At 41.9% G+C, this 20,240-nt stretch overlaps 3 protein-coding genes across 9 annotated transcripts in view; all 3 read right to left on the bottom strand.

Moving 5' to 3' along the window:
- Positions 1 to 18,505, bottom strand: part of LOC109424039 (uncharacterized) — a 46,391-nt gene extending 27,886 nt beyond the window's left edge. Inside the window, exons 1-2 of one of the 7 annotated variants that reach the window (XM_029877812.2) lie at positions 17,759 to 18,505; positions 16,722 to 17,126 (exon numbers count right to left, since the gene is read on the bottom strand). The gene's annotated coding sequence lies outside the window, so the exon portion shown is untranslated. Of the gene's footprint in view, positions 1 to 16,721 lie in introns of all 7 variants that reach the window. The other 6 variants (XM_062843078.1, XM_029877811.2, XM_062843079.1 and 3 more) reach the window with 6 other exon arrangements.
- The window catches only part of LOC115266033 (uncharacterized), a 521,849-nt gene that overhangs the window by 27,886 nt on the left and 473,723 nt on the right, over positions 1 to 20,240 (bottom strand). The window lies entirely within an intron of this gene.
- Positions 1 to 20,240, bottom strand: part of LOC109424037 (protein tincar-like) — a 580,636-nt gene that overhangs the window by 406,708 nt on the left and 153,688 nt on the right. The gene's annotated exons all lie outside the window — the stretch shown is intronic.

Here is a 20,240-nt window from a genome sequence, read left to right as displayed (position 1 = left end):
AATTCCAAAGGATTTGCATAAAAATACCATCACATGTTGAGATAGAAGCCACAAATAGCTGTCTTTGCAAAGAGTTGAGAAAAGATGTTTTTCTTTTTCAGCGCGAGTAGTACATTTGTTTGGCAAGTTGGATAAATACGATGAGTGTTGAAAAAGGCCTCACGATTGTTTCAAGTGGTCTCAGAAGGTTCCGGGGAAGTGCGTCAAGTCCATAGGTCTATTTCAGACATAGTGGCTGACTGGTATAGCCGAAAAGAAGCAATAAATTCATCGTCAGTTCCTGAGGGTCTCAGGCGTATCATGGGATCCCAGGGGGTTTCAGGGGGCTACCTGGAGCTCTCAGAAGCGTTTCAGGGTTTGCAGTGGGGCACCTGAAGGTTCAGGTCCATTTCAGGGGATCTTCGGGGATTTTCAGAGACTTCAGGACGTACAAACGTTTTTAAATAGACCGTTAAATCGTTGTACCATGAGAAATGTCAGAGTTTTACGTCTGTTTGTCTGTGGATATTTTTTACCGAGATTCAGTATAAATATTTACTGATATTTATAATTTATGCATTGTCCGTATTACGGGCGACAGAACACAGTTGTTTCTTCCTTAAAACCCAAAAAAAAAAATCAGATTCTGAATCGTTATGCAACTAGAACGATGGGGAAACGATAAACAAAAATTAAAAAAAAAAAAAAAGATTTTGTCCGAACTCGAACCATGGTTAATACTGCTGGTGTCAGTATTAACCTTCACGTACCCGACCCCCAATAGCTCATTTTCAAAATGCTGTCATTTCGTCAATTTTCATTCTATTTTTTGAAGTTATTGATAAACATAAATTGGTGCTAGTTTTTTATATTCAAGTGGCCATGCATTATCCGGAACCATTCCGGCGATGTTCCGGATTGTGATGTGGTCAGGAGCAGGGTTGTAAAATATCACGAACATGTCATGGATAAAATGTCATGACATTTTTTAGTTCAACCAATTTCAGTACAAACTTCCGCCCGTGAATGCAAACGTTCAATAGTGCTAGTAAGTTATGGTAAAATAACGATATCGTGTATAAACATTTGTTAACAGGGGCAGTGTAATTGGCAAATAAATAGGGAAGTGGAACCATCTTGGCAGGGCTCCTATTTTGGGCACTTTTCTGCACAATTTTTGGAACGCGGTGAAATAGGTATGGTATCTAGCCGTGTACAAAATTCCAAGTCGATTGGTTTGGAATTTCCTGAGTTATAGCGAAGAATGCCCAAAATACCGGACACTGCCCAAGTGGTTCGCTACCCTAGATGACATTTTTAAGACATCCGGATCCCCGTTAAAGGTTCCGCGGGGCTTCATTGGGGACACTTCTGGTTTTCAACCTAAACATGCCGTGCGACATATCAATCTTCATGATTTCGAATGACTGAGTCAGAAACTTTAGACGATAGAGTATGTATCAACTAATATGGCCACCCCGGAACAAGCGACGGATCAATCTTCATGATTACGAAAGAATGAGGCAGAAAAAATTGACTTAAGCTTGTATCAACTTATATGAACGCTCCGGAATACCTGGCACAGGTTTCGCGGGGGCCTCTCATACACAAAAACAGACGAAATAATTATTTTTAGCCATTTGGCAGGGCATTTGACGGGATTTCAGGGGTTCACAGGGGTGTCACGGACGTTTTATGAGGCGTTAGGAGGTTTACAGTATAAGGGGTTTTGGTCTTAGGGAGGAACCAGAGGAAGCCATTTGAAATGTCTCTGAAACCCCTAGGAACACGCTCAAAAGTTCCTGAAACCCCCCTGAAACTGCCATGAAGCGCCCCTGAAACCTCCTTAATTCCATAAACACCCTTGAAACCCCCGTAATCAATTTGAAATGCCCCTAAACGCCCTTAAAACGTTCCTGATACCTTAAAACTCTTTTAAATTCCTTGAAACGCCCCTGAAATCTTTCGTAATGCCTATGAAAGGCTACTAAGACCCTCTTAATCACCCTGAAACCCCTTTCAAACGAAATCCCTGTAACGCCATAGAAACGTCAACGAAACCTGTCGGATTGCCCTGAAAGATGTTGAAGTCTATTCCTTAATCGAAGTGACTGTACCCTATACGAATATTTGAACGTACGCTTCGTTTCAATTTCAAAGACAATTTATTCAGTTCAACCTTGCCATTCTAGATATTTACAGTACAAGGTTCTATAGCGACAGTTTCAATTATATCTACATGTCGCCTATTTCGTCTTCTACTCCACAGTCAATAACACCATTCACACGGCACTCATTGCGGGCATACAGGGGATATACAAAATTTTCACTTTGTCAAGAAATGGTGAAATAGCTATTATTTTTTGAAATGTGCATCAAAAAATCTAAAAAAATTACTGGAAGTTGATCAACTAGTTGTGTATCAATAGTCAAGATTTGGGAAAGATCGGGCTGTTCTACATGAAGTTAGAAAAATTCTAGAATATGTCATAATTATCCGATAGCCAACTTTGAACTGTTATATATCTGGATTCAATGAGCATTCATGATTTTTATAATAAGCTTTCAAGAACTTTTGACATAGCCTAAAATTGTTAACACGGAAGGCAATTATAGCGTTTAGATTATTTTTCTGATATAACACCAAATTATCGGTGCATGAAAAGCTGAGATTCGAACCCCTGAACATGAGCATTTTGTATGAAAAACAGCCAAAGCGCACTTTATTTCGTCCAGTACTGTATACTATCACTGCTACTGTTCCTCATCGTAATCGACGAGATCCTGGTAGGTGCGATTGACTGTGAACCAAATCGTGGATTGCTTTGGCATCCCATTACATGGAACACGACACCTAAATGACTTCGAACTGGCTGATAACATTGCTCTCCTAGCTCAACGGCGCTCTGATATGCAGAGCAAGCTCGATAATCTTGCCAATCGCTCCTCAACGGCAGATCTTACCATCAACGTCAACAAGACCAAATCGTTGGATATAAATACGGTCAACCCATCCAGCTTTACTGTAGCTGGAAAAGCGTTAGAGAATGTTGAAAACTTCCGATATCTTGGTAGCCAAAGGTGAGCCGATGGCAACAAGATCGACATAGACGCACGGACCAAAAAGGCGAGGATTGCTGTACGCCAGTGACACTTGGTGTGTATCAGTGGAAAATACTCAACGGCTGCAGATCTTCATCAAAAGATGCCTGCGGTATACAGTTCCCAGCCTAACAATTGGATCTTCATCTGGATGTCATCAAAAGCCGATAGCGACAGAAATTCGGGAGCGAAAGTGGAGGTGGGTCGACCCCACTCTACGCAGGGGTGGAAACGAAATCTGCAAGCAACCGTTAGATTGGATGTCCTGCTGGGTTCCAATCTCGCAGCTGAGGCAGACCCAGAGGCTAATGGCGGCGCAGCCTTAACAACGAAACCAAGCAAGTCGACAGAAATTTGACCTGGCTACAGGTCAAAGCGATGGCTGGCAATCGCCCAGGATGGAAATCTTTCAATTCGGCCCTCTGCACCACCGTGGGTGCCCAGGACTGAAAGTAAGTAAGTCCAGGGGCTCTCTGTAGTCCTTCAGAATGTTTCAGTGGCGTTTCAGGGGGTCTCCGGGGCATTTCAGGGGGTTTCTGGAGGCACCTGGAAGTCTCAGGGGCGTTTCAGGGAGTCCCAGGGGTCTCTAGGCGCTTCAGAGAGTCTCAGGGCATATCAGGGGTTCCAGTGTGGTATCCGCTGGTCGCAGAGGCATTTCAGGAGGCCTCAGGAGGTTTTTAGAAGTATTTAAGGAAGCCTTAGGGAGAAACCATGGGAGGTTTCAAAAGGTTTCAGGAAATTTGCTAATGTGCTTCTGGTTATTTGACGGGGTTTAAGTGGGTTCACGGGGGTGTCAGGGGCGTTTTATGAGGTATTTAGTTGGAGGGGGGGGGGTATTTGGAAGGAATCAAGGGGAGCCATTTAAATGGCCTTCGAAACACGTTAGAATATCCTCAAAAGGTTCTATCCCCTTGAACCACACCTGAAATGCTATCAAACGTCCCTGAAACCAGTGTCGCGAAGCATCAGCGTACAAGTCACAAAAAAGCTGATAAACACCAAACTTGTATCACCCTGTCTCTGCGGTTTCTGATTCGCTCTCTCTACAGTCGCAAACACCAGAAAAGACAGATTCCCATCAAAGTCACCCGGTCACCCTTGTTTTGCTACAATCATCCTGACTTGGATACGGCTCATGTGAGTGTCATGACTCTCTCCGTCGCCTCAAGCAGATGCACGCGCAACAGCATGTAAAACTATGCATGTGTATTATCACAAGCACGGTACTACGTCATAAATCCTATTCGTTTTGCATAGCTCAGTTTAAACGCACACATTGAGCGCACCACGCAGTTCGCCCTGGCTATGGCAAACGCTTTCACTTCGCCCGTTATGCATCGTTGCTCAGAGAGATTGATTCTCTCGCAACCCGCCTGAAGCATACTCAGCAACTGCTATCGCTGCAAAGCTGCGAAGGGTGGTAACCACAACATGTTTGTCATTCCAGTCGTGACATGCTAGCTGGTTCGTATCACCTTGGGAAGGGTGACTCCAGAAAGCGGTTTAAGTGATTGTCTCGCGATGGTCGCGATTATTCGCAAGACTGCCTGAAACTTCTCGGAACGCCCTTAAAACGTTCCTGGTACTCCCTGAAACTCTCTGAAAAGCCTTAAAACGCCTCTCAATCCCTTGTAAATCCTTTAAACGCTCCAAAGACTTAACTAAATCGCCCTTAAAACCCCTTCAAACATCTCTGAAACTTCCATTACACTATTGAAATGCCCTTGAAATGTCCGTAACTCCATTGAAACACAAACGAATCCTGTTGGAACGCCATTAAAAGGCCCCTAAAACCCCGTTTTCTCATCTTAAATATCCAGGAGCAAGACCTATTGTCGTGAACTAAAAAATCGAGTTTTACAGTTTTTAGGAATATGGATTTTACTAAGATTCAATTACCTTACAATGCAGCCAACCAATTTTCATTTTTTTATGAACGGATGCTATTATTAAAATGTTTCGATCGTCTGAAGACAGTTTTTCGTCAGATTGGTGGACGTCAAGATATTGGTTAGTAGGTAGGATGATTAAATCTCCTTAAATTTAAGCAAAATTTAAAAAAATGTATTTTTTTCAATAAGAAAACAACCTAATTTTTTTCTCAACATACTATTGAAATATAAAATGTTAGCGAGTTACGGTAAAAATGCATTAAAAATGCATTACGTAAGTGCATTGGTTACGGAGAATGAGGTATATGAAGAGAGCAACTTTGCTTAAAAATAGAACAAAAATCAATTTCAGCCTTGTACGGAAAATCGAAAAAAATCCACAACACCGTATTTTTTTCTTTCACGTTTTCTAACTCAGGGCATGATGGTACATGAATTGGGTGATCTAGGTCATCCAAGCTACTCTAGAATTCATTTTCCTAAGATCTACAACATCTACCATCGCTTGTGCTCATTCTGTTCAAGAAATTTATTCAGGTGGATGTCCATTAGATTTTCAATTTTGAAGTGTCGGGTTCAACATAAATTACACAAGTTTACAAAATAAAACGAAAGTCGTGAACTTCTGTCAACGACCAAAATTTTTTAAGTACAATTTAGTGCTGATTTCGAAACCGACCTTCAAAAAAATTAAAGTAGAACACTTTTTAAGTTTTAGCTCAATATCGAGTTTTGCAACTTTTCAAAATATGTAATTTACTAAAATTCAAATATATTGCGTTTTGTTCAACCAATTTTAAATCTTTTTCCATAAATCAAAAGCTGAATACAATACTATTCGATCACCTGAATACAGGTTTTGCGTCATATTGATGAAATTCAAGATATTGGCGAGTTTTAGGGACGATCTTCTTAAATTTTAGCAAAATTCCCAAAATTTTTAGAAGAAATGTATTTTTTTTTCAATAAGAAAAAAACAACTTAAAAATTCTTTCTCGACGTTTATTTGACATATCATATGTAGGCGAGTTACAGTAAAAATTTCAGCTCAATCGGAGCATTGATTACGGAGAATGAGATGTTTGAAGTGATCGGCTTTGCTTAAAAATAGAACAAAAATCGATTTCAAATCATCAACCTTGTATGGAAAGTCGAAAAAATTTCCGCTCTACTGTAATTTTTTTCCTTCGCGTTTTCGAACTCAGGGCATGATTCTACACCAAAAATGATCATCAGCTTACCGAGTTCAAAAATGCTGTAAACTAGTGTTACCCAAGAGTTCCTCCAGGCGTTCCTTTTAAATTCCTTCAGCAGTCCCTTAGAAATTCCACGATTCCAAGGGAGTTTCCCGAGGATTCCTCGGTAGTCAAGTAAGGATTTCTTTAGGAGTTTTCGGAAAACTGTTCCAGGTAGTTTACTCAAGAGTTCCTTCAGAAATTTCTCCTCCGATTCTTCCAGGAAGTTTTCCAGGGTTTCCTCCAGCAATTCCTCTAGGAATTCTTCCAAGGATTCCTCCATATACCCATCCTGGAATTCTTCCAAAGCTCCTTCAGGAATTCATCCAGGATTTCCCCCAACAACTAATCAAGGGATTTCTTCAGGAAATCATCTAGGGATTTTTTTTACAAATTCCTCCAAGGATTCCACCAGGAAATTACTCCGGGTAATTTTTGCAGAAATTGCTCCAAGACTTCCATCAGGAATACCTCCAGGGCTTTTTCAGGAATTACTATTAATTCATCTAGGAATTCAGCAAGGGATTTCTTCAGAAATTCCCCCACGGTGTCCTCCAGAAATTGTTCCAGGGGTTCCTCCAGGAATTCCTCCCATGATTCCTCCACAAATTCATCCCAGAATTCCTCCAGCATTTCCAACAGTGATTCTTCCATGAATCACAGGGAGCTCTACCAAAAATATTCTTTGGCAACATGATAAATGATTCATTTAAAAGTGCAGGACTCATCTGAATTGGTTCATCCTCATCTGCGTCTGCTTGTCCTGCTTGTCTGCGTCTTCTAAAATAACTTTCTATCGCATTCCAGTTCTAAGCGGTACCAAACAGGATCCAGATCCATAGTTTGGGGTCGATTGGGTGGAAAAGTCGCGACAGCATAAATTTCCCAAACTAACCTTTCCCATCAACAACACCACTTTAGGTAGATATGCAATGTGACAGCCGAAAGATAGAGGAGGGATGCAACAATTCTGAGTTCAATGGGGGGAAAGGAGCAAAATGTGTTTTTTCGAATTTATTAAACGTTTTTACGAAAAAAAAAATATGAGCAGTAATAATAAGTAACTTGTGCTGTCACAAGCAACACGCTTGTCATATAAGAGTTACTACAACGCAAGTTTTGGTTGTATAGAAGTTAATTTGATGTAATTATATTACAATACTAGAATTACATTAAATTAACTTTTATTCGACCAAAACTGGCGCTGTCGTAACTCTTATATGACTTGAGTGTTGTCTGGGGTAATACATAGTTTTATTAGCGAAGACCCAGGAATTCTCGGCATTTTTATGATTGCCACAGGGAATATCATGCATTTATTTTAAAAATGTCGTTTTTACCGAATGGAACATTTTTACCGATTCATTAAACGGCATACACTCTATCACCGATGTTGAACTCTATTGCACAACAGATTCCGTAGCATCAGGTCGTGAGCATAGCAGATCCTTTCCGTCAAGACCGATAAAATTTATGGAGTTTTGTTTTCTTTCGCTCCTACTTAGCTCCCACCATCATTTCAAAATACAAGAAGCATCCTAGTGAAAGCGAACGGAAAGCCCAGACTGGAACGGAACTCTAAAACTGTCGCATTATGCAATCAGCCCATTAATATTAAGTAGCTGGGATGGCTGGTTGGCTTGGCTTGATTTGGGTTGGCTGGCTGACGAAGCGTCTGCTGTTGGTTACACCAACTAGCTAGCTAGCTAGCTAGCTAGCGGAACCCGCTAAGAGCAGATTACCGGAGGCAGTTTTGGAAAACTATGCGGCGACGACTTTTGGTTCGAGCTTTGCGTGCCACACAACAGGAACCCAGAATGCACCGGGACTGACGGAAGCGGATTTCTGTTTCCACAGGCGGCTGATGTTGGGGGAACGAGATTTTCCGGGGCGTTCCAGCTGCTGTGGAACTTTGCGGATGTGCGATAGTGGCTTATAAATTAAACATATGGGTATGTGTGCGGTTTGGGGGAGATGGGTCCTGTCTGTGATAGAATGCTCGCGGAGAAAAGAAGCTTCTTAAGGAAGATAAAGTTTTTCAGCACATTTTATGATGATGGCGGTAGTAAATGTGAGGTTTACAAGCTAGTCAGCGATAATCTTCGGGCTCAATTCCTTTGCGCCCTGGAGGCATTTTGGACTGGTCCTGATGGATGTTTACCCGACATTATTACTAACTTTATGTTATCGTTAGGTTTTGCATAGGTACTTACTAAACATCGTTCTTAGACACATCGTTGTGCTTGCCATCAGGTGGAAGTGTTTATCTATCTCTTATAAATATAAATGGAATGGTGTTTGTATGTCACGCTTTGGTTCGAGAATGGGACAAGAGTTCTTCCAGGTACTCACTAAGCTTTGGGGTTGACCATCAGTTACACTGCTCGACAAAATTTTACAAAATTTGGTGTTACGGGATGAGAAAAAAAAAGAACAGGGGTTTGGGACCCTAGAAGTGTCATAGTGAAAGTATTTTTGAAAAATATTGGACCGGGCCTTCACAGTTTATGACCGAAGTTTGTATGGAGAACTTGGGGTGTTCAATTGAAATGCGCATTAGAATGTGCCGTGCATATATTTAGGCGTTTTCGGTATTTAGATTTGTTTCGTTATTGTCTAACGCCTTAATATACGCACAGCGCGTTGTAATGCCCATATAACTTGAACACCCCATGTTTTCCATACAAATTTCGGTCATAAACTGTGAAGGCCCGGTCCAATATTTTTCAAAAATACTTTCACTATGACACTTCTAGGGTCCCAAACTCCTGTTCTTTTTTTCTCATTCCATAATAAAATTTAGTGTTGAACGGTGTTATGTAAGGGTCTATGGGGGGAGCAATCTTACAAATCATACAAAAATATGCTATGTAGTTCTCGTACAACAATCTTCCAGCCACTTGCAACTTAATTACCACTTGCCACTTAATAACCACTTGCATTTTTCCATTGGTTTTCAATCCTGGCTTTATGACCTGATGATTCAAACAAAGTCATTGTAATGGTATCTCGAGCATTTTGGTGAAATTAGCCACATTTCTAAAATTCCCGCCATCAGGTTCCCCGAAAATTTGGCCTCTTTTTGATAATAATTGAAGTTAAGCTTAGCCATTTCCTTCCCACGACTTTGAACGATTATTTCTATGTCAAAAAAGCATTTCCAAAAAAAGTGCTTGAGCAAAAGTTATTGCAAACTGGCTAATTATATCGAAATCAACGAAAAAGTTTTTAGTTACAAATAAATATTTGTTATTGTCTATCAATAGTTCCACTATTGAAACAAGTAGTTAGCAGTTCGGTTTACCTAATGAGATTCTGGTAAAAGTTCCTTCAGAGGCTATTCCAGATATTCATTAAGAGATTTCACAAAATATTTCTTCAGGAAATATTCCAGAAGTTGCTTCAAGGATGAGATTTTTTTCAGAAATTACCCTTAGGATTTTCTTTGGGGATCCCTCCTGGAGCTTCTGTATGTATTCCTCCGGGAGTTACTTTAGAAAATCTTTGAGAAGTTCCTTCTAGAATTTCTCAAGGAGATTTACAATAATAGCTCCTGTATTCCTCCATCAGAAGTTCAGTTAGGATTCCACTAGAGGTTCCATCAAGGATTCCTCTTGGAGTTTGCATTGATTCTTCCAAGAGTTAGTTCCAAAAATCATCCAAGAGTTCCTTCAAGAATTCCACTAAGATTTCCCTCAGGCATTCCTCCATATGTTCCACCAGGAGTTTCTTCAGGAATTCCATCAAGAGTTCCTTCAGGAAATACTCAACGAGTCCGTTCAGGGATTTATCCAAGAGTTTTTTCCAGGATTCCTCCAGGGGTTTCACCAGGGATTTCTCGAGGAGTTCCTTCAGAAACGCATGCAAGAGTTTCTTCAGGGATTCCTCCTTGATTTGTTTCAGGCATTTATCATCCAGGAGCTCTGTACAGATTCCATTAGAAGTTCCTCCGGGGATTCTTTCAGAAGTTTCTTCACAGACTCCTGCATGAGTTCATTTGTGAAACCTTTTAGGACTTCCTTAAAGCATCCTCCAGTTCTTTCAAGTAATTCAGCTGGAGTTCCCCCAAGGAACATCCCGCAAGCTCCTTTAAATATTCTTCCAGAAGTTCTCTTAAGTAATTCTCCAACAGTTCCCTCAAGCAATCTTCCAGGAGTTCCCTCAAAGAATCCGCCAGGCATTCCCTCGAATAATCCTTCAGCGATTCCCTGAAGAAATTCTCCAGGAGTTTACTCAAGTAACCATCCAAGAGTTCCCTCTAGCAATCCCCCAGAAGATCCCTAAAGAAATGCTCCAGGCATTCCTAGACACGGACAATAAAGACAGCGAAAAAATAACTACATCAGATGATTGGAACCAACCGACTTCCTAGCATACTGAAATAATGGATGCCCTTCAATAGCTCAAGATCGATGAGGCAAATGGCAGAGTGGTATTGCAGCTGAATATATCAGAATAGACCTGGAAAAATTTGGCCATTTGTCAGGATCAGGAATCCGGAAACCGAACAGGTAGAGGAGTGGAACAGAAGTAAATTTGAATGTTTCCTACGAAGTTCTATCCTACATCATCTTCGCGTCTACCACCTCTGAAGCGGATAAGTTTGTAGGATGTTATCAAGCCGGCTTCTTTGGCGGTTGGTGGATAACGAACTAGATCTTCATCGCATGCTAACCCTTTGTAAATGCTGTGATTACCAGGTCCCATGATGGATGGTTGCCAAAGTTGCTGGGGACTGTCCTGTTCAAAACACGCAGGAGACTGGAACAAGGCGACGAACTTTCACGCGTAAGTACTTTTGAATATCTCTCGAGAAGCAAAGAGCCGGCTTTAACAACCAGAGTTAGATTTCATCAACAATCATGAAGTCTGGACCTTGACACTGAGAGCATTTTTCTGATTACCTATGGGTGAACTACACGCTTGCTGCATTCGCTTCGTACTTATCATCACAATCTGCGTTTGACGACTAACACCTACATGCAATCTACTTGGGCCCTATCACCTATGCAGTCCAGTAGTGGATCGTAAACTGTTTTCAAAACAACCTGCCGAAATTGGAAACTCTGATCTAATCCATGACTTCCAATGGGATGGAGTTCTTACTAGAACTCCTACAGAAATTGCTTCTAAGATTATTCCAACAAGTCTTCCTAGCAACATTTCTTTAGGCAATCCTCCGCGTGGTATCTCCAAAAATGTATTCTAGGATTCCTTTAGGAGTTTCTGCTATGATTCTTTAGGGATCTCCATCTGAGATTTTCGTTGGGGTGCCTTCAGAATTTCTCCTTGGGATTCTTCCAGAAGTCCTTCTGGGATTTTTTTCCTTCCAAAATTTCTCTAGAAGTCCGGGGAAATTCAAAACGACTAGTTTTGTATTGCCCCGACAAAACTAGTCGTTTTGAATTTCCCCAGTCTGAAAAAGCCAGTTTAAATAATCAACAAATTTCCAGTCGAAACTCACATCACATTTCTCTAGAAGTTTCGGAAATCTTCCAGGAATTGTTCACGAGATCCCTTCCAAGATTCATCTAGGAATTCCATCCGAGATTCTCCTTCTATTTTTTTTAAGTCTTCAGAAGTATTTTACCTGTGTTTCCAGAAGAAATTCTTGGAAAAATGGAATCCCTAAGGGAACTATTAGAGAAAACCCAGATAAAACTCCATGGAGTATTCCTTACAAAGCTGATGCAGGAACACCTTGTTGAAGAAATTTCTCTAAAAACTCCTGTAGGAACTTCCTATGGAACTCCTTTAGTAATTCTATAAAGAACTCAACAAAAAATCCAGCAGGAATTTCGCAGAAAATACCTGGAGGATTTCCAGCCCAGGAACATTTAGGACAATGTGGAAAAAAATTGACTTACGAAGGAACTGGAGGTCTCCAGTTAGTCTAATGGTTATGGCTAAGGGTCACCAATCCGGAGACGGCGGGTTTGATTCCCGTTTCGGTCGGGAAAATTATCTCGACTCCCTGGGCATAGTGTATCATTGTACTTGCCTCACAATATACAAATTCATGCAATGGCAGGCAAAGCAAGTCCTTCAATTAATAACTGTGGAAGTGCTCAAAGAACCCTAGATTGAAGCGGAGCAGGCCAAGTTATAAAGAAGAAGAAGAAGATCTGAAGGATTTCCATCCCAGCAACATCTGGGAAAATTTTGGAATGGACTTCCGGTGGTTTCCAGAGAAATCTGCAGCAACCTCAGAAGGAACTCCTAAAGGAATTCAGAAAAGGGTTTTCAGAAGTATCTTGGATGGAATTCCTGAAAAAAATATGGATGCTGTTTCTGAAAGAATCTCGGAAGGAGTTCCCAAAGCATTCCCGGAAGATCTTTTTTTTTTATTCTTAACCATTTAACCTAATTTACAGCTCTTTTGTCCACTAGGGCACTACGTGAGCGATTCCAATTGGCAGCTGCATTTAAACTTATGTGCAGCGCCTAAATGTATTCTGTTCTAATTTTACTTTATCTAACTGGCAGCCAATGTGCTGCTGTCACTTTCCTACCCTGTCCATGGTAGAATGATGAGCACGAGGATGTTGATGTGTGGCTGTTGTTTCTTTTACCAGTCCGATTGAGGGTCCATTATCAGTTGCCATTTCGCCGAATTCCAATTATCCGGGTCCATTAGAGCTATGAGAGCTCAGAAGAGGGTCAGGTGCCAGCCGCTCTCGGGGGGAAGAGCAACTGACAAAGTACCGGAGCTGGGATCGAACCCATGACCATCCGCTTATGAAGCGAACGTGTGGACCACTACGCCACGGGCCCCGGCTAATCCCGGAAGATCTTGAAGAAAAGAAATCTCAGAAGGAATTCTCGAAAGAATCATGGAAGAAGCTCTTGGAGGAATCCCAGAAGAACTTCTTTGAGGAATTTCTTAAGGAGATACCGGAAAAAATGCAAATACATGTCCGGGGGCATTGGCGGAGCCAGCATTTTCTTTTCTCTTACTCACTCTCCTAAGCATGCACGAGAAAGAGAAAGATAGAAGAGGGGGCAGCTTGCCTCCGCTTTCATCCCGCTCTTCTCGTATATGTTTAGGAGAGTGAGTAAGAAAAAAGAAAAAGCTGGTTCCGCCAATGTCCGGGGGAGTCCCGGAAGGAACTTTTGCCACAATCCTGGAAGTAAATCCGGAAAGATTATCGGATGGAGATCCTGGAGGAATCCTGGAAGAAGTTCTTGGAAAAACATTGGGAGTAGTTTTAAAAGGATTCACGAATTGAGTATCCATAAGAACAACAATTGGTCGCAGTGGAAATGTACCCAACAAGGAAAAAAAAAAAAATCCATAAGAATTCGAGAAGAAGTTCCTTAAGGAATCCCGGAAGGATTTCTTAGAAACATTCAGGAAGGAGTTCATGAATAAGTCCCGGAAGCAGTTCCTGGAAGAATCCCGGAGAATATCCCGGAGGAATCCCGGGTACAGTTTCCGGACGAATCCCGGAAAAAGTTCCCGAAGCAATCCCGTAAGAAATCCTAGGGTAAATTCCGGAGGAGATTCTTGAAAGAATCCTGGAAGGAGTACCCATGATAATCCCGGAACGAATTTCCGGAGGAATACCAGAAAAAGTTCTTGATGTTCTTGGAATTCCTGGAGTAGTCTTGAAAGAATTCCTGCAGGAACTTTGAAAGGATATCCTGAAGAAATCCCACAACGCCTGAAGCAATCCAGGAAAGAGCTTATGGAGGAATCTCTGGAAAAGTTTCTGGAAGGATCCCTGCACGAGCTCTAAATCAATTCCTTGAGGAATCCCAGAAAAAAACATTAAAAATAACACTTAAGACACTGGGTGAATCCTAGGAGGAACTTCTGGGGCAACTCCAGAAGGAATTCCTTGAGATATCCCGGAAGTAATCTCTGGAGAAAACTCGGGAGGACTTTCTGGAGGAATCCCAGATGAAACCTGTTTCGGAATCTCAGAATAAATTCCTGGAAAAGTTCCAGAAAGAACTTTTGAAGGAAACCTTAATAACCCCCAGGAAAAACTCATTTGGAACTCTTTGGGAATCCCTGAATAGACTGCTGGAGGAGTCTTGGAGAAAGTTTGAGGCGAAACCGCAGTAGGAATTCCTGGTGGATGTTTGGAGGGAATTCCAACCAAGTGCTTCTGGAGGTGTGCTACCCGCAAGTAATAAATCAGCACACTTTTGCTCGCACGCGAACTCCGCATTTTGAACACAATCAAACCACGCATGGAAATCTGACAACATTTTTGAAAAAAATCAGAATAGTAAACAACAAGGCCACGAATCGTCAAAAACTAACAAGAATATACCCTAACAACCACGGTGTGCTGTGCCCTATATGACACTGCATTGTTTTGATTCTGTATTGGATTTTGACGTTTCTTCTCCTTGTTGTTTACAGGGGTGTAAGATCCTACCCTGTACGCCCACCCAAACATGCCCACCTGCGCGCCATCTACTGTTGGTTCTAATTTGTAAACATCTTGTGTTTACCTGTTTGTAAACACCAACAGTAGAAAATGCAACAGCGTTTTTTTCTTCACTTCAGTGTTTATGATCAGTGTTTTTGATAAATATCTAAATGCCTTGAGATATAGTATTGAACTATAGAGCTTGCTGACGTTTATTCACCTTTCTCTTTCAAACATGTAGGCGGAATAGGATTTGTTGTCATCAGGAAAGGTTTCTCGATGAAAACAAATCCTATCCCGCCTGCATGCTTGAAAGAGAGAGGTGAATAAACGTCAGCAAGCTCTATATCCACATTTTAGCAAAACAACCGCCCAGGGAGTTTTGAATTTTCTGCCAATTTCCAAACTCCAAACAAAACATAAACAAAACCAAACGAAAGTAGACGCTAATATTCCATAATGGTGAAAACATACCACTGATTTTTTCACAATGAAAGTTATCAATATAATCCAATTGAATATAACGTTTGAATCACATGCCGACTTGCTTTTAACATGGTAAAACAGTGTTTAAATTCATTTTTCCAACGGAAATTGATATTTTCTCGTTACCCGGGTAGAGGTGAAGTACTGACGATCAGAACGTGATATTGGTTTGATTGATATAAGAGATAAAAGATCTGAAAATAATATCTGAAAATTGTTCCTGGAATATCTAAACAATATCAAAATTTGATATTTCATGATCAAACGAATAGCTTGCTGCTATTGGTTAGATCTTACAAAATCTAAATATGATCTGATGATGATGCTCCAGGAGTAAATATTAGATATTATTTTTTGATTTTTTATCTCTTATATCAATCAAACCAATACCACATATTGATCTCAATATCAAAATATGCTATTATCGAGCTCTTTTCCTCTACCCGGGTAGGCAGTTCTAAAACAGTATAAATGGTAGGCGTAAGTTGCTCCCAGTTGACAGCCAGCTTACTCCCCTGGTTGTTTACTAAATGTCTGTAAGAGTGAAAGAGAAGGAGAGAATGTCATACAGTGCCATATTGTCCATTTTGCATTCGTATGTCGTTTGGCAGTTACGATGATAATATGTATCCAAGGAAGTAAACAGTCTTTCCATAATGAAAAGATCCGGCACTGCCAGGAATCGAAACCGTAACCTTCCGCATATATATCGGCAATTATACTGTTAAATAGTTGGTTTCATTACTACTAGTCTCACCGGCAGTATTTAAAGTGTTATACAATGACAGGTCCAAGTGTTGCAAAAATCCTACACCATATCCTATTTCCTATTAGAAATACAGATGCATCACTAGATTGTAGAATTCCCATTTAATCGATTTTCCAATTAGATCAAAATCATTTTAATTGCACAAACTAATTTATTATCATTTCTGATTCAGTTCCCCTCGTGGCACGCAACACTGTTCCCGTTCGTTCCAACATATCGTTCGTATAACAGTTTGCCGTCACGTAGCAGCGTACCACCGTCGAACACACCATCACACAAGAGTGAGCAAACGAGCGAACCACTGTGTTCAGCATGCTGGCTTGCTGGCTGCCAGACGACCGACCGTGAGCAATCGCTTTTTGCAGAACTTCGACGGATGGTACCAACACTTGCCATCCCATAGTCTCCGTCACATACACTCGGAACCTGGGTCCGGGGAACCTTTGAGTGTGAAAAACGTCCGAGTTGGTGTGGTGTTCTGGGTGCAGGTTCAGAGCCCTGGTAGAAGCGGCCATTGGGGCCGACCTAACTTCCGTTGGAATCGATTGCGAAGACGGACGGACGGACGGGATGGAGCCCAGATGGCCATAAAAACATGCTTATGGCATACAAACTGCCAACTGCCGTCAAAGTTGAAAGTTTTAATGTTCCTTCCCCTGGCAAGGAACGGCGGCGCTTCGGTGGCATGATAAGGATTTATGGCAGTTGTACCTCCAGCAGCCCGGCAGGCTAGCACGAGTCATTGGTTTTTAATGGCAGCTGTGTATGCATGGGAGGACGACCGGTTGTTTGTTGGAAGCACATCTCGTTTCGTTTCGAATGGTTATACAAAGGAACGATATTCTTATCATCATCAAATCCCATTGGTACTTACCTTTGAAAGCGGGATTTTTGAAAGTCGGCGAAAGTTTGTGGCGGAATCCGATTAGATTAGCGTCATTTCCAATTGCACATCTGTCACGCGAGAAGGCAATCGATTCTGGTTTTAGTGTTCTGTGCAGTGTCTGGCTTTGTCTGTCAACTTGCTGTAGAAATTTCACTTGTCAAAATCACTCGTCCTTTAGTGCTCACATGCACTGCATTCGGTACACACTGGAAGGATGGATTTCTTGTTTTTCTCTTGTGAGACAAAGTTTTGAAACTTTTGTTGAAAACTGTCGACCTCCGTTCCGTTAGTTTGTGGTTTTGAAACTTTTTTACGCTTCGTGTCACTCACAGTCGAATGTCGTTGAGTTTTTGTTTTGCTTAATATTCACTGCGACAACTTTGCTGGTTTTATCTGGAAGTTTATCATTTTATAACGGTGAAGTGTTGTTTTTTCTCGCTCTCTCGGAGAAACTGATTCAAAGTGGAAGACGATATTGCACCCTTTTCACGATCCGGCTATCTGTCAAATTAGGAGCGCTGTTCACCTAGCAGTGCTATCTGGTCATTTAGTGTGAAATTTTTCATGAGGTTTATGAAGTATTGCATCAAAAATAACTCTAATGAACAAATATTAGTTGTCCCGAAAGAAAATCGACCAAGCTGTTTCTATTAAACTTATCGAATCGATTCCCACACAATAATGAAAGGTCAAATTTCAATGACATTCCGCGCTCGCCTCGCCAACCGTAAGAAAAAGGTCTACAATTTTCGTTCGCTATAAACACACTTGACTGCGGTGAACAGTGTCGCTAGAGATTTGCAACAGCCGGCATCCGGCAATGCACTGGAGCAAATCTCACTCGCGGCAAAAGAGGCTCCGAATTTCCGCAAATTCCGGCTTCCGAAAGGCGAATGATTAATGGATGCTTCCATCCATATTGTAATGGCGTTGAAAATGGCAGCCTTTTCACTGAATTTCAAGTCGCACAACAGCAAGTCCCTGCACTCGCAGACGCAACCAAACACCAATTTCATCAATCGTACAACTTCACTTGACGTTTGCGGCCCGAGAGGTCGCTGCTCCGCTGCACGAGATTTTGCACTTTAGAATAAGAGGTTCTTTGCACCTTGTGTAGCACGTATTTCAATTTTGACTCTACCCCGCTAGCACATCGAACGCGACTGCGGCTGCCATTCGAACGCAGACATCGCAGACATATACACACAAAATCCCATTTGACGACCGAAGAGAGATCGGAGATACGAGACACTAAAATTGGATTTTCGCTTTTAAATACTGAAAATTTTCACACTTTCACCTGTCTAATGTCCCGTTTTGTAGCCACAATCCCTATTTTCGATCCTTGCTGGTACAAAATAATCGCCTTCCTGTACTTTTTCCTCAGTTTCCGATAGAAACCAACGCTTCACCATTATAATTATAAGAAATTTATTCAGCTCCAGGAAAATCGATGAGCAAGAACACCGTCCGTATTACCATTCATTTCATCCTCTTAAACCCTTTCCCAAAGTCATTCACTAACAAAATCACGCACAAAACACTTTCTGAAACTTCAATTTCCCAACAATCGCCACAAAATTCCACAAAATTCCGAACAAAACTCGCCCTTCGACAGAACCGAATTCACAAATTTTCCATGTTCAAATCTGTATGCGAAGCGAACAAGAGACGTCAAAACTGTACTACTCGCTTTTGGCTTCGACCCGTTCCGTCGTATACTGCTCTGAATGCTGTGCTGACACGGACGGCTATCGCTCTCTCAGCAGCGACAGCCACCAGCAGTTTAGGGCACACGGTGACGACGACGACGACAACGAGCTCTTGTGTGTTGGTTGATTCACTTGCCATCACCACGTATAGAGGAGAAACGGAGCCACAGAGCCAGAGCACCGTACTATACCGTACTACAAACAAACGATTACCCCTGTATGGCAGCAGCAGCAGCACTGCCAAACGAGCCAAGATGGCGGGCAACTCTGGTCGAAAACTGTGCGAATAATCGATTGGCAGTGTGGTACCTGCGCGGTACGAGCCGGAATCGGTTATGCATACGTGTGGAACGTTGCCGATTTGTTCAGGAGGTGGGTTTGACACTTATTTAAAGTAATTAAAAAATATTGAATTTTATTGATGGTGTTCCTAACGGTAATTAAATGAGTCATAAGCTTGGGGATTTGTAATACTCGTGTGCGTTTATTCGAAGCCATTTGAAACACGGCAAGTGTTACTAGTACAAATGACATTAACCACGAAACGTGTTTAACGGCTTGTTTTGAACTGGGTTGTATATTTAGATAAATTTGCAGAAGAGTCATTTTTGACGTACACTGCGCCAGTGAGCTATTTCCAACGTGATTCAATAGAAAAATTGATCGGTAGCAAAACGGGGGCTGCAAAACGGTGATTCGATAAGGACAGTGTCCAACATAGCTCTGGAGCTCACAAGTTCCTACCTCATACTTCCACGGGTCAAGCGATGACAAAGACCGCCAGCTAAGAGTTGTGTGCTAAGCTGGTAGTGCAGCCTAGGCACTACTGTCCTTCTGACTTCAGCTCAATTGAGGAGGCACAACCCGAGCGTCAATTCTCGACTACGTTCCAATCGACGACTTCGTGCCACAAGCCGACATGTGCCGAGATAATCACGGGAATCTTCTGATGAGCGAGTGTGAGGTGGTCGAGAGGTGGCAGCAGCATTACGATGAGCACCTTAATGGCGACGTTGCAAGTACCGAAAGTGGCATGGTTACAGATCTAGGAGTATGTGCACAGGACGAAATACTTCCGGCTCCTGACCTCCAAGAGATTGAGGAGGAGGTTGGCCGGTTGAAAAACAACAAAGCCGCTGAAGCAGATCAACTACCAAGCGATCTTCTAAAATACGGTGGAGAAGCACCGGTCATTACCAAGATTCGGGAGGAGGAAGTATTACCGGAGGAATGGATGGAAGGTATCGTGTGTCCCATCTACAATAAGGGCGACAAGTTGGATTGCGGGAACTACCGAGTGATCACACTACTGAGCGCTGCCTACAAGATACTCTCTCAAATTTTATGCCGCCGTCTATCACCGATTGCAAGAGAGTTCGTGAGGGCAATATTAGGCTGGATTCATGGGTGAACGCGCTACAATGGACCAGATGTTCGCCATCGGCCAGGCGTTGCAGAAATGCCGTGAATACAACGTGCCCACACATCACTTGTTCATCGATTTCAAATCGGCGTATGATACAATCGATCGAGAACAGCTATGGCAGATTATGCACGAATACGGATTCCCGGATAAACTGATACGATTGACTAAGGCGACGATGGATCGAGTGATGTGCGTAGTTCGAGTATCAGGGACACTCTCGAGTCCCTTCGAATCTCGCACAGGGTTACGGTAAGGTGATGGTCTTTCGTGCTTGCTGTTCAACATTGTTTTAGAGGGTATAATAAGGAGAGCGGGGATAAACACGAGTGGAACGATTTTCACGAACTCCATTCAGCTGCTTGGTTTCGC

This window comes from Aedes albopictus, chromosome 3 (assembly GCF_035046485.1).
Source record: "Aedes albopictus strain Foshan chromosome 3, AalbF5, whole genome shotgun sequence".
NCBI lineage: Eukaryota > Metazoa > Arthropoda > Insecta > Diptera > Culicidae > Aedes > Aedes albopictus.
Note: the sequence above shows the minus strand (reverse complement) of the source record. Positions and strands in the feature narration are given on the sequence as shown.